Here is a 14974-nt window from a genome sequence, read left to right on the forward strand (position 1 = left end):
TCTTGATCGTTTGCTTGAGGGCAAGCAAAGAATAAGTTTGGGGGAGTTGATAAGTCTATATTTTGTCTCTCTTTAGCATATATTTATCATGCATTTAGCTAGGATAACTAATTGTTTTACATCATTTTCTAGTCTTTTCTATACATTTTGCATGTCTAGGTAGTTCTTGCATCATCCTAGCATGCATTGTGCATTTCGGATTATTTCAAGTATCTAGGAGACGTCGGGAACACGTTACTCGAACCGTCGATCGAGTCAACCTCCGAGCACCTCCTCCGAGCTGTTTGATCGAGCCAGTCTCACTCACCGTCGATCGAGCCATCCTCACTCACACTCGATCGAGTCGCCTCCGTTCTAGTCATGCCCCACTTCACTCAAGCCACCCAGGTTGAGCCAGGATTACATTCGACGCGCACGGACTCGATCACACATGTGAGGAAGAAAGACGTTTGGTTTCACACGCTTCAAGAGATCACCGAACCGACGCTTGACCTTGTCGTTTTAAGTTTTAGTGCCTTCCATGTTGGACCACTATATATATATTTTGTTAAGTCTTTGCTGAGACATCTTATCTTTTAGATCGTATTGTTTTCTTTTCCTTAAGGTTAACCTAGCCACCAAATACGTTCTGAGACTTTGTATTCCGATATCTTTGAGATTATTCAGTTTTTGCATTGGATTCCTTCTACAAAGTTGTTCATCTTATTTTTATCTACCTAATAATGCTTGTTTCAATGTTTTCTATGTTTGCATCATTGATGATGATTTTTGGATCTGAGTAGTGTGGTAGTTCTTGAGGATGGGATAGATTAGGTGGAGGATCTTAGGATGTAGAGTGTTTAAGCTTTGATTTGTATGATTCCCTTATGGACTAGAGTTAGAAATACTTGTTTCTCTCTGATCAATTGGAACTAGGTTTTAGACATTTCCGCACCCAAAAGGTGTTCGATGAAATGGCTGACCAACTAGTGCCAGAAACTTACGTTCCTATCCTAAGAGATTAGTTGTCTAGGATGTTTGTTGACGTGAATGAACTTGTTTTTCATGCCATGCTTGATCATGTTTCTCTAGCGAGAGCTAGGTTTGGAAGTGGTTGAGTTTGAGTAGCTTCTGTCAAGAGATTGGATTAGTTAAGAAGTGATGTTCATTGTTTAGGGATGATTTGCTTGTGGCATGTTAAATACTCTATGGACTAGGATACTCCATCGGCATCAATTACTCCCATCCTTAGGACCTCTTTCTTTCTGATTTTTATTACATTCCTGAGACTATTTTGTTTCCTGCCTTTTTAGTTCATGCTTAGACTCGTTTATGTTTTTATTCATTTTCGCTTCTTGTCATGCATTCTCGTTTCTAGTTCTGTGACTCATTTTCGTTTTGCATTGCCATCGTTCTAGGACTGTTAGACAAACACTCTCTTTGAATCGGCTTGACTTGTGATTTCTTGATTGCATCTTAATTGTTAGTAAAGTTTTCCAACTGGATTGACACCTTAAGTATTACAACTGCATAAGGTTAATTGAACCTGCTAGGATAGAGACACAAAAATCTTAGTATCAACTGCTTTGCATATCAGTGCAAATCCTGTTTTCCATGAGAGAACTAAACACATCGAAAAAAATTGTCATTTTATTCAGAAAAAGATCACGTCATCACAACTGATTACATCTCTACAAAAGTCTAACTCGCAGATATTTTTACCAAGTTTTTGGAAGAACGGGAATTCAGTTCATTTCAGTCCAAGCTAGGCATTTTAAATCTCCATGCTCCAGCGTGGGAGGCGGTAATTCTAGTTTATGGTATATTTCAGATTTGTGTATATTGTATAGTTTCCATTCAATTAGACTTAGAACTTGTGCACTAAGTTTTGTACAACAGTATATATGCTCGATCTCAACAGATCTAATAACACACAGAAAGCTTTTTCATACATCGATTCTTAATTTATCAAAATTGTAGAGCGATTCGTTGGGAATGAATCGGAATTGAAACAACATCAAACATTCCACATACTCGATTAAAATATTATCTGTATTATTAATTCTTTTTTTACGGTAACATTATATATTTACCTTGACTAATCTTTACTATAATACATCTTCCATATATTTCCTCAGTCTAACAAACATTGATGTTTTGAAATATTTTTTTTTATCCTACAAAAATTGATGTTTTGTAAACTTCAAAAAATAATCACTCTAAATATTTAAAATTTTGAATTGTTATTTATTTAAAATTAAATAATATTTCTTTAGTCAAAAAAAAAATATATTTAAACTCAACAATCATTGTTTTCTTAAAATGTGTTTTTGTAATACACTAAATTTCATTTGATCTAAACTATAGTGACAAATATATAGAAAATTGACGCATTATATTTTGTATTCGTAAAAAATTAAAAAATAGCATTCCAAATATTATATTTAGTGTATTACAAAAACAAGAAATTTAATTGTTTAAAATTAATTAAATAAAGCCACATAAATATGGAAAAGAAATATGTTAGGAAAAAATAAAAAAACAAAAATCTATAATGTATTGTAGTTCAATATATATATATATATATATATATATATCTAATATTAAAAACAATAATATTTACAATCAGAAATTAAATTCTCAATTTTAAAAAATGAATGAAGATAGACCCAGTAAATAGTACTAAATAAATAACATTTAAATGAATATATATATATATATATATTATTTAAATTAAAAATCAGCACTATAACAATTATATATATAGCACTATAGAATTGTAGACTTTATCTACAATTCTGAGTTTATGTATACCATCTCATATATATATATATATATATATATATATATATATATATATATATATATATATATATATATATAGTTCTACCAAACTGAGCTTTTGCAAATATATATAGTTAGTCTAATCAAACAATACAAAAGAATTTGAAAGTTTTGCAAATACAACAATGTGTAGATAGCACCCTAATAGCTCTATTCTTCAAAACTACAAAATAATAACTAAAACTTCACTAAATTAACTAAATTTGACAATTTTAAAAGAAAAGAAAATAAAAAGAATTGCCCTAGTTAATAGATCCTAGTTAATAGTATAGATATAGAGATTAATCCTCAAAACCAATAAATTATCATGTCTTCACCAGTCGGTTAAGTTTTCAGTTTCAACGATGCAAAGGATGCAGCCAGATCCAAAGCCACTTCGACTTGAGAAGCATCCGTTCCCTGAAACCAAAACACATTGAAGATTGTAAGACAAAACTAGTGTCAGGGTGCCATTGTCAAATTCGAGACCAAGCTGAAATCTACAACATCCGTGAACTGTACTAGATCCCAAGAAAAACTACATTGAGAAACTCGAGTAGTCAGGGCCTATACTCAATAAACTTTGCAAATTAATACAAATCCGTAGATGCCTTAGCCAAATCAGAGACTTTACAATTACTATGGCAGTTCGACCTCTAATAGGATTGTCTTAAATCTAATTCCGGATAATGGGCAAAACTCTCTAATACAGTTAAAGGATAATGTTCAGACTGGACAACTTTAAAGCAAGTACAAACAATATAACTTTGGGCATGACACCTGTTTTATCTACATATAATTTTATGTCAAAGTAAAAGAATCTGACACGCAAAAACAAAATAAAAATTGGCTTAATGTGACTGTTTGCTGCTAAGGATGCCAGGGTCTTAATAAGACCCACAGGAAACGAAAGACAAAAGACATGTTCACAAATAGTCATACCTGTCCTGATGCAAGACCATCTTTTCCTTTCCGTTGCCCGCATCTCCCGTTTAGAGGGACCATGACAGTTTTCAACCATTCAATAACGTCCAATTGCTTGAAATGATCCATCTTGTCTGGAACTCCCGCACACACAACCACCTTGTTCATGGTTTCATCTGTGCTGCAAACCACTACAGCCATCCGCTGCCAGATTCACCAAAACCTTATTTAGCATACTATTACTAGTTTCCATGTATAACTATTAAAAGTGAAAAGTGAAACGTTAAGAGAGTAGGGGTGCCTTTTTTTCCATGACTACTAAAGCGGCCTCTCGCACAGCTACTAAATCCAAACCCACATCAAGCTGGACAGTGCAGAAGGTCTTCCCATCTGATTTTGCGGACGCGGCTACCTCTGTTGCTATGTTGACAGCTTTCTTCAGGTTTTGCTCTGCAATTTTCTTTTGAGCTTTTCGCACTTTACTCTGCAAGGAGAAAAAAAAAAGAAAACCACCATTTTAGTATTCTGTTGATCGAAGAGTAGACAAATTTATGAACTGCAGGGGTGAAAAAAAAGGCATCACCTGAAGCAGAGCAAGCTTTGCCTTAATATCTGCCTTTCTAGCAGCTGGGATAACTGCCTCATCACAGTGTCTTTTCAAAGACTTAATTTTCTCTTCCAATGCACTCCCGTCCACTTTAAATGCATCATTTACTTCTTTTTCAAGCAAGGACGCCACATTCATCGCATCAAGAGCACACTCACCGGTCAGAGCAGTTATCCTACGAGTACCTGTGGCCACTCCCTCCTCCGATACAATAACAAACGCTTTGGCTTCACCAGTGTTTGTTATATGGGTTCCTGGAATAGTTTGTCAAAATAGCCATACTCAATATTTATTTCCAGAGAAGTGATATCTTGGTCACAACCACCAATGCAAACCCACCTCCACAAAACTCAGAGGAAATTGATAACCATTCATTGTTTTCAGCATCAGCCAAGAGATCATCTACCGGTCTCCCAATTGCCACCACTCTGACAGGATCGTAGGAGGCCTGAAAAAGATGAGCCAAGAGAAGATGCTATAAGAATTAGTAAAAACAAACTAAAAAAGCCTAGCAAGAGAATTTATTTAACTTACTTCCCCCAATACTTCTCTTAGACCCTTGATTCGCTTGGCTTCAGAAAGCACTGCTTTCTTGGTAAATACATCGAGTTTGTCCTTGATCTGCTTATTTACTATAGATTCGATCTTTCTCAAATCATTAGGCTCAATTGGCTTGCCTACCGACAATCACGCAATCCATTAGACTCTCGAAATAGACAATCAACATCAAAATTTTATTAATATATACTGTACCATGCGAAAAATCAAATCGAAATTTTTCAGGTAGAACTATTGATCCCTTCTGTTCAATGTGATCCCCAAACACTGTCTGGATTCATGAGAAATACATAGTTGTAAGAACCATTCGAAAATTAATGTAACTTTTTGGTAACATTGTATTAGCTAACGCATACATACCTTCAAGGCAAAATTCAACATATGTGTACAGGTATGATTTGGAGCAATCAGCTTACGTCTCTCATAGTTAACCTGCACGCATTAGAAATCAGAGATAAGGAAAACACTAAACTTTTATATTTTAGATAATACCGTGTAAAAGTAAAAAAGAGACAAACCACCGTATGAGGCGAACTGTTTACCTTGCAGGTCACTTTATCCCCCACCGATAACTTTCCAGTTTTGGTAGAGAGACAACCAATATGCAGAACAAAGCCTTTAACTGTTTTCACTTTGCATACTTTGAATGTACCAAATGAGCCTTCTATAAGACCTGTATCAAAAATCTATTTGCCAGAGTAAAATGTAAGGTGCACAGATTCCATATACAGATAAATCATGGAAAATGTATCAAAACCAAGTTCATATAAATTGGTTAAAGAACCATAGTTAGTATATGCACAGCTAGCTGTCAACAAAACCTTCATAAATTAGAAAGCAAATCCGGCAAAATAACAACATCTCAGCATTTACGGACCAATACATAAAGCCAAAATATAAAATTATGAAATAATGCAGTCCACTCAAGATTAACATGATCGGCACAACAGTTTAATGCTTACATTTATGTGATTGGAAATGAAAAACATGTATCAAACTGAATAACATAACAAGTATCTACGTGACCACCCTGCTCAGGATAAAAACTAGTAGATGCTAATATAAGCCCCACATCATCCCCACTAGCAAAACTTTCCAGTAAGAGAGAGCCAGTGTAGATAGCTTTTACTTCGGTCTCGTGATCCTGTACCAAAAATCAGGAAGGGTTATTTAACACTTCACGCCCTAGCATCTTCTTTCTCCCTTCTAAACAAAACTATAACAGTTTAGTTTAAATAAGACAAACCTTAAACCAAATGTATTTAAAAGAATCATCTGTTGCGGTAACGCCAATTTTGAGCAACGTTGATGTAGCATTAACATCCATGACGATTCAACACCAGCTTGGTGCAACATTATTGACATCGTCAGTGGCTAATCAAACAGTCATAGAAAGGAAAAAATGTGAAAAGAGCACATATAATTGGAATACATTTTTCTGGGCACTTTTGGATCTATCCTTGAACTCTTTCATGTCTTTATTGAAAGCGTCAATATCAACCATCAATCCTATCTCGTCAGCCATCAACTGATACACAGGAACGAGGTTTAAGAAAGAGCACATACAATTGTCACAAAGAACTACGAATGATTTAAAATACCTGAGTCAAATCTATTGGGAAACCATATGTAGCCCACAAGTCAAAAGCAATCTGTAACAACAAAACGAGTATGTTGAGAAGGCAATGAGTTTTCTGTTTACTGCAACATTCAAAATGAAAAAGAATAGAATTCTTAAGAAGCATGCCTCTCCACTCAGTATATTCCCCTGAGCTGCTTGAGCAGCTTTACGAAACTTTCCAATTCCCTGCAGTGAGAATTTGAAAAGTCAATTATCTGAAACTGTTCATGCACTCACTTGTCCAACAAAGAGTGTTTGTTAACCCATGTCCAAACACCCATTAAACAGAGTGATGTTGGAATATGAAATGTTATACAAAGAGATAAATTGGAGGTAGGAGTTGTTTCCAAAACATCAATGCACCTTTTCCAAGGTCTTGCAAAAGCTTGTTTCTTCTTCTTCTATTATCTCTGTGATCTTCTTTTCATGCTCCTTCAGCTCGATAAAGACATCACCCATCACCCGAATAACAGAACCAACAAGTCTACAAGTTAAGCACAAAACTGATCAGTGACAGACACAGTCATACATAAGAAGTTGAGATGTGTAAGGACATATAAGTTGCATTTACATAATTACAGGACCGAAATAAACATGTTCCAGCCCATAAACAATAATACTTGAACAATATACCAACAATTTAATGTATTAAATTCTTACCTGTTGAAAAACCCTTCCTCAGCTTTTAAAATCTCTTTTCCAAAGCGAACTGCTCGACGAAGAATACTCTTCAGAACATGCTCACGGCCCTCATTACCTGCAAGAGGGTGTTATACTAGGAAATATTCGCTAAACAACAAGAAAGCATTTTAATCTTTGTTTGAACACATTGACTAAGATAGTAAGAAAATTTTAAGAAAATCATTATGCGCAACTTAGAAACGAATCAAAAACACTTTCTCCTAAGAATGTAGAGTGATCAGCTAAGTTTGAGTAGAGGTCTGAACTCAAAACAAATAATAAAAATGCCAAACGTTGAAGGGGCAAAAAGAAAAATGTTAGAAATGAGAGATGAAAAAAACGTAGTACCAGGACGAGATCCATCAGCAATAGCAATTGATAAAGTCCTAATATGATCAGCGACAACTCTATATGCTGTGTCAACTCTGTCAACGTCGTCCTGACCAACTTTTCCAGAGTATGGCCTAGCTCCCGTGGCCTAAAAACCACAAGTTAAGATTCAGAATAATTAGGGAAAGGACCAGTCTAGAGAATTATAATTCTTATACAGAGAAAAAGGCATGAAAATTGATACTGTTAGTAAGGAATTGATCTCCAGGAAACGCATACAATAAAGCCGTAACCATGTTACTACAAAAATTTCAGAATAAACTGTATTCTATCACAGAGGAAAGAACCAGAGACTATCAATCAAATTCACAGGATTACCAAGACCCATAAACCAGAGGATAAAAGATAGACCAGAATGATCTCTGGGACTTGCACAGCCGTAATATACAAACAGAATGTCATAAAAGGTTCCCTCAAATTACCTTTTGGATGTCATCGAAGATAGGCAAGAAGACATCTGTATCATAGTTGCTCATTTTATTCTGAAGAACAGATGTCAATCTCTCGAAACCCATACCAGTATCGACATGCTTAGAAGGCAGAGGTTTCAGTGGGCCAGCTTTTTTTTCTCTGTTGAACTATTTGGGAAATACACATAAGAGGCCAAGAGAAAAGCTCCAAGTAGCGGACGAGGTAATATAGAGCTGCAGTTACATGATCTATGTTATGAAAAAAAGAGACAGAGAGAGAGAGTTTGTACCTGAATAAAGACAAGATTCCATAATTCTAAACAAGTTGGATCGTCCTTGTTAACTAAGGATGCGGCATCACGGTTACCAACACGATCGTAATGTATCTCAGTACAAGGTCCACATGGACCTGTGTCTCCCATTTCCCAGAAGTTGTCCTGCAAATTGAAATGACAAGGAAGGCTAGCATTTAGAAAACGACAACTGCAGAGGTTAAAAAAGTCAAAACAAGAACAAATGGATCGGATCATTGAGAAAAGGAAGCAATTTCGTAAAAACAGTAAGGAGGAAGCAAACAGACTTTGCAACCAAAAGGCAGGACACGTTTAGATGGGAGAAATCGCAGCCATATATCTCTAGCCTCGTAATCAGGTTGAAGGCCAGCTTTCTCATCACCCTCAAAATAGGTAGCGTAAATTCGATCAGTTGGTAGCCCATAGACCTGAGGCAGAAAAAACAGGGAGGCCTATTTGATCAGCTCTCAATGAAATAATATCCAAGGCAATGAAAAGAGAAGAATAACTCTATAGGATTGTGACACAATGAGAAAAATGCTTCACTGTATATACAAAAAAAAAAAAAAAAAAAAAAAAAAGAAAAAGAAAAGGTTGCAGTAGAGCTATTTTATTTACCTCGGTTAAAAGCTCCCAAGCCCATTCGATGGCTTCCTTCTTGAAATCTTGCCCAACATTTCAAAAAAAGTGTGATGGTAAGTATCTTTCCCCACGTCGTCAAGATCGTTATGTTTTCCACCGGCACGAATACACTTCTGGGTGTTACATGCACGCCTTAACTTGCCAAGCTCGGTATTTGGGTCAGCCATCTCCAAAAATATTGGTTTAAACTGGTTCATTCCTTGAAATACAGAAAATTACATAACAAGTTTCAACCTTTTACCAGATATGCCAATAAGCTTCACGAAAAAAAAAAGAATGCTAGAATACATAATAACTAGGAGATCTGAAACACTAAACAATTTAGCTAAAAATACCAATTTCAATTCAAGAAAACATAGTAAACCCTTTCACCCAAAGAAAATATCAATAGCATCATCCCTTGTGACTTGTGAGAGATCAGTGCATATTTAACTGACAATTTTCAACTTAGACGAAGAGAGCAAAAAAAAAAAAAAAAAAAAAGCAGACTTTGGCCGCCGACTTTTCGTACCAGCATTAGTGAAGAGAAGCGTTGGATCCTTGTGAGGAACAAATTGATATAAGTATCTCTTACTCTCTTCGATGGCCACTCAACGATTGCCGATGGATCTCCCATGGCCTTCACAACTATGATGCACGGGGACGGCAGTTTGATGACGTCTCCCGTATCGGAAACGTCCCGGGTACGGAGACTTCACGGAAACGGCCAAAAAAACGTCTCTGAGACGTTTCTAACAGGGCAGGGACGGCTGCAGTTTTGGGGACGGCGGTAATAGGGTTTCAGAAACGTTTCGACTTATTCACTTATTTTTCTTCCAAATAAAACATAAAAGAATAGGAAATATCATTACTATACAAGTTCATTTTCCTATATCCTCTGTTTAGTCCTCATCTCTTTTACTTCGAATATGTTTCAAGTTTAGTGTTTGATGGATAACCATGAAACTTAAGCTAGAATCAGTCTTGGGCATGTACACAAGTATAGAGGATAGTAATATATACTTGTATTTTTTTATGTAGAGTTTTATATATGTGTGGTTTCTTATATATTTGTATCCTATAGGTATTTTTATTGATATACCCATGCCATCTCCGTATCCATAAATTTTATGTTTGTCGTTTTTGGTCCTCGTTCCCATCCCTGTTTCCTGACTCCGTACCCGTTTGAGTGCTACTTAGCTTCACAATTGAGGAAACTGGACAGAAATCAAAGAGGTAACCCTAGACGAGATATAAAGCGTCAAAAGTGGGTGTGATACAGATAGATATTTTGCAGAGTCCACACTGCGGTTCCCACATGTGGTACAATTCTTCGACACGTGGTTGGCTGGAAGCAAGAGGTCGTTGGAGGATCTTAGTTGTTTATATGAGCACTTGTTAGCTCTTTTTCAATCTTATCGAATAATCTTGTAAACAATTCTCTAAAACTTGTTTTTGGGTTCGTCAGGTTTCTCTCGTCTCGAGAGCCGGCAAGGTGATCCTCCGTGTTTTATGAACATCGAATGGTTACGTTAATGGAATGTTTGAAGCTTTGAGTCGCACCACAGCAAATCAAGGCAAAGAAATTCAGAAGGAAACACTGATCGGGAAGAATCTTGGTATGATCGGAGTGAATTCAGCAACGATCGGACTGATCCGAGGGCTTCCTCGTCTCAAAAGGTTCGATTAAATCACATGGATCCTCCTAAGGTGGTTAGATCTGATCCGATTAGACCTTATGCTCACTATCACTACGGTAATCTCACTCGGCTGGGTAAGATCGATTTCCCCAGGTTTGATGGGAGTCAAATCAAAGAATGGTTGTTTAAGGTGGAAGAATTTTTTGGTGTTGATTATACTCCTAGGGAAATGAGGGTGAAGATGGCCGCACATGCTGCAACTTGGCATTTCTCGTTTGTGCAATCAGGAATAGGCCTTGAGGTGTTTTATGATTGGGATGGTTATGTGAAGTTACTCAAGGAGAGGTTCGAAGATGAGTGTGATTATCCAATGGCGGAGCTTAAGGCATTGCAAGAAACAGATGGTATTGTTGATTATCACCAAAAGTTTAATTTTATCAAGACAAGGGTGAATCTCTCAGAATAATATTTGGTGAGCTTGTACTTAGCGGGTTTGAGACTGTATACTCAAATGCATGTCAAGATGTTTCAACCCCGTACAGTGCGTCATTGTTTGTTGTTGGGGAGGTTATACGAGAGAGCTCACCCTAGGAAACAGAATCCTCAATTTGGGGTGATTAATAAGGGTGGTAATACTGGTCAAGGTGGACGTGGAGGTATGGCTAAAGAGAGTGGTCAGCAGGGTTTCCGCAATACTGCTAAGACGACTGAACTAGCACCTAAGAAGTTCCTGTCTCGTGAAGAGATGAGTGATCGCAGGGCCAAGGGGTTATGTTATTGGTGTGATGAGAAATTCACACCCGAGCATTACCAACAACATAAGAAAACTCAACTGTTTTCCATGGAGATGGAAGAAGGAATTGGGAGTGAACTGGATTATTTGGAGGATACAGAGTTGGATGACGAAAACTTACCTCGAGTATCATTCAATGCGTTTCTGGTATATCGGACCATAAGATAATGCAATTGAAGGGATTGTTTGGCAAGAGACCCATTTACGTGTTGTTAGACTCAAGGTCCACTCACAACTTTGTGGATCCAAAAGTAGCAGCTAAACTGGGATGTGACGTGTAGGTCTCGGGGTTGAGGCGTGTTGCAGTGGTTGATGGTCGTAAATTAGCAGTTCAAGGGAAGGTTAATGAGTTTCAATGGCGGGTCAGGAAAACTTTTTTCCAATCTGATGTTATGTTGATTCCTTTACAAGGTTGTGATACGGTATTAGGAGTTCAATGGCTAGCAACTCTTGGTCCTATTACGTGGGATTTCAAGGAGTTGGAAATGTCATTCTACTGGAAAAAAAAAAGAGAAAGGTGATGTTATATGGCATAAAGAATGGCTCTGTGAGAGATGTGAAGGCTCAAAGGTTAAGAAAAATGGATGAGGAAGATGTGCAAGTTTCTATGATTTATGTGCAGGAGACTGACGATGTTGTTGCTTCCGAAGGGTTATCATTGAGTGCTATCACTGAAGTCTTTGAGGCTAGTCCTCTAGTTGATAAGTTGGTACAGAGTTTTCCAGATGTCTTTGCTAAGCCAAAATAATTGCCACCATTTCGAAAGAACCATGACCACAAAATCCAGTTGGTGGAGGGAGCTAATCTGGTGAACCAGAGGACCTATCGGTATGCTATACATTAGAAGAATGAAATAGAGAAAAATAGTGGAGGAGATGTTGACTGGTGGAACTATCCAACCTTGTTCAAGTCCTTTTGCTTCCCCAGTGGTTCTTCTGAAGAAAAAGGATGGCATTTGGAGATTATGTGTTGATTACCGTGAATTAAATGGTGTCACTGTCAAGGACAGGTTTCCAATACCGTTGATTGAGGATTTGCTGGATGAATTTGGGGGTTCGATGGTCTTCTCTAAGATTGACTTGCGTGCAGGGTACCATCAAGTGAGGATGCAGGTCGAAGACATGCCAAAAACTGCTTTCAAAACACATGGGGGACATTATGAATACTTGGTGATGCCATTTGGCTTGACGAATGTTCCGACTACGTTCCAAAGTCTGATGAACTCGGTGTTCAAAGCTTTTCTTCGGAAGTTTGTGTTAGTGTTTTTCGATGATATTCTCATCTATAGTAGCACAATTGAAGAACATGTTCAACATTTGCGCAAAGTGTTTGAGGTGATGAGTGAAGAGAAGTTATTTGCGAAGATGAGTAAGTGTGCATTCGCAGAGGATCGAGTGGAGTATCTGGGCCATTTCATCAGTGCAAAAGGGGTTTCTACTGATCTGACCAAGATACGGGTTGTGGCTGAGTGGTCAAAACCTACCACTCTTAAACAACTACGAGGGTTCTTAGGGTTAGCTGGATACTATCGCTGTTTTGTCAGAAATTTTAGGATCATTGCCAGTCCATTACACGCTCTAACAAAGACTGATGCATTTGAATGGAATTCAGAGGCTCAGGATGCTTTTGACAGTTTAAAGGAGGCTCTTTGTGTTGCTCCGATGTTTACCAAGATATTTGTGGTTGAGACTGATGCATGTGGGTTGGGAATTGGTGATGTTCTTATGGAGGAAGGTCATCTGGTGTCTTATATAAGCCGACAACTCAAGGGTAAGCAGTTACACTTATCTATCTACGAGAAGGAGCTGTTGGCAGTCATCTTTGTTGTCCATAAATGGTGGCACTATTTGCTTCCTGCCCATTTCATCATCTAAACGGATCAGCGGAGTTTGAAATATTTACTGGAGCAGCGTCTCAACACTCTTATTCAGCAATAGTGGTTGCCTAAATTGTTGGAATTTGATTATGAAATTCAATACAAGAAGGGAAATGAGAATTTGGTCGCAGATGCATTATCAAGGATGAAGGGTTCTGAAGCATTGCATATGGCTTTGTCAGTGGTTGAATGTGATTTATTAAAGGATATTCAGGCAGCTTATGCGATTGATGTGGAGGTACAGGGGATTATCACCATTCTTAAGGATGAACCTGATGGTAAGAAACATTATTCGTGGATGCAGGGAGTTCTTAGACGCAAGAATAAGATTGTTGTTCCGAAGGATGTGAAGATTTGTGATACTATCTTGGAGTGGTTACATTGTTTTGGTGTTGGTGGCCACTTTGGGAGGGATGCTACTTATCAACGGGTTAAAGGAGTCTTTTATTGGCAAGGTATGACGAGTGATATTCAGACCTACATTCGGAGTTGTCAGGTCTGTCAGCAATGCAAGAGTGACAATGCGGCCTCGCCAGGACTTTTGCAACCTTTACCCATTCCGGAGGCTCTTTGGAGTGAAGTATCCTTGGATTTCATAGAAAGACTTCCTCTATCAGCAAACATGTCAATGATTATGGTAGTGGTGGACAGGTTGAGCAAGGTTACTCACTTCATTGCTCTGTCTCATCCTTACAGTGCTCTAACGGTTGCTCAAGCTTATTTGGATAATGTCTTTAAACATCATGGTTGTCAAACTTCTATTGTTAGTGATCGTGATGCAGTATTCACAAGTGATTTTGGAAAGAGTTCTTTGTATAAAGAATCAATCTTCCCATTGAAGTCTACTGTTAACTTCTGTTGACCTTCCAAAATCTGTCCAATCATTGATTCCATCTTGCTCTCTGAATTGGGTGGAGGGAGGGGTTGGTAAGAAGAAGAACCATAGTTCCTAGTGAACTTGTTGTTTGGATTTCCTGAGAATGAATTCTTCTGACCAAATCTTTGATTTTGATACCCAACTCCATAAACATAGTTGACATCTTCTGTAATTTCAGGCTTTGGTTCAAAAGTCTCAACATCTTCAGCAAAATGGACAGACTTCTTTACCACAAGAAGATTGTGCATTGTATCCAACTTAGCATTCACCGCAGCAAACTGATTTGGACCATTGCCTTCATGTGCTCTTTTCCGTTCTAGGTCTGCATTCTTAGTGATGTTGCTTGAGGCTAGCCTTTCTATCAACTGTTCAGCTTCATCCGGGTACCTTGTCTTGAAGTTCCCATCACTAGCTGCATCCAAAGCCATCTGATACCTCCAGTCAATACCGCTGAAAAAGATGCTAATCAACTGCACTTCTGAGAACTCATGATGCGGACAGTATCTCTGGTATGCTTTGAACCTCACCCAAGCAGTTTTGTAAGATTCAGCAGGTCCTTGTCTAAAGGTGGAGAGCTTAATCCTCAGCTCATCGGAAATTGCATCATCATAGAAGCAGTTGAGGAATGCCACCTTGGTATCAATCCAGGTCTTTAGAGATCTTGGTTTGAGTTGTCTTAGCCAATGAGAAGCTTCCCCAGCAAGAGAGTAGGGGAAGAGCTTGCAATAGAGATAATCCTCTGTGACTCCATTAGCCTTAATGCTGGTGACTATATCCTCAAAATGCTCAATGTGGTCTAGAGGCTTCTCATGCGGCAAGTTCTGAAATGGCCTTTGTCAAACAAGAGCGACGTAGGCAGGCTTCAACTCAAAATCATTCCT

At 37.8% G+C, this 14974-nt stretch overlaps 1 non-coding gene and 1 pseudogene across 2 annotated transcripts; one reads left to right on the forward strand and one right to left on the reverse strand.

The window, feature by feature from the left end:
- Positions 1-2874: 2874 nt before the first annotated feature.
- LOC104783567 (alanine--tRNA ligase-like) lies at positions 2875-10067 on the reverse strand (annotated as a pseudogene). Its single transcript, XR_015596254.1, has 23 exons — positions 10010-10067; positions 9440-9517; positions 8905-9127; positions 8574-8714; positions 8284-8430; positions 8006-8161; positions 7542-7671; positions 7173-7269; positions 6876-6996; positions 6639-6698; positions 6493-6543; positions 6328-6419; positions 6138-6243; positions 5913-6035; positions 5434-5577; positions 5252-5323; positions 5087-5162; positions 4868-5010; positions 4673-4781; positions 4310-4587; positions 4028-4210; positions 3745-3930; positions 2875-3222 (listed from the first exon to the last, which is right to left on the reverse strand). The product of XR_015596254.1 is annotated as an alanine--tRNA ligase-like (transcript).
- Positions 10068-14576: 4509 nt separating this feature from the next.
- Positions 14577-14682, forward strand: LOC147945437 (small nucleolar RNA R71). The gene has a single exon (XR_015597942.1). It is a non-coding gene; the product is annotated as a small nucleolar RNA R71 (small nucleolar RNA).
- The last annotated feature ends 292 nt before the right edge of the window (positions 14683-14974 follow it).

Source organism: Camelina sativa, chromosome 4 (genome assembly GCF_030686135.1).
Source record: "Camelina sativa cultivar CO46 ecotype springtype chromosome 4, ASM3068613v1".
In the NCBI taxonomy this organism is placed as follows: Eukaryota; Viridiplantae; Streptophyta; class Magnoliopsida; order Brassicales; family Brassicaceae; genus Camelina; species Camelina sativa.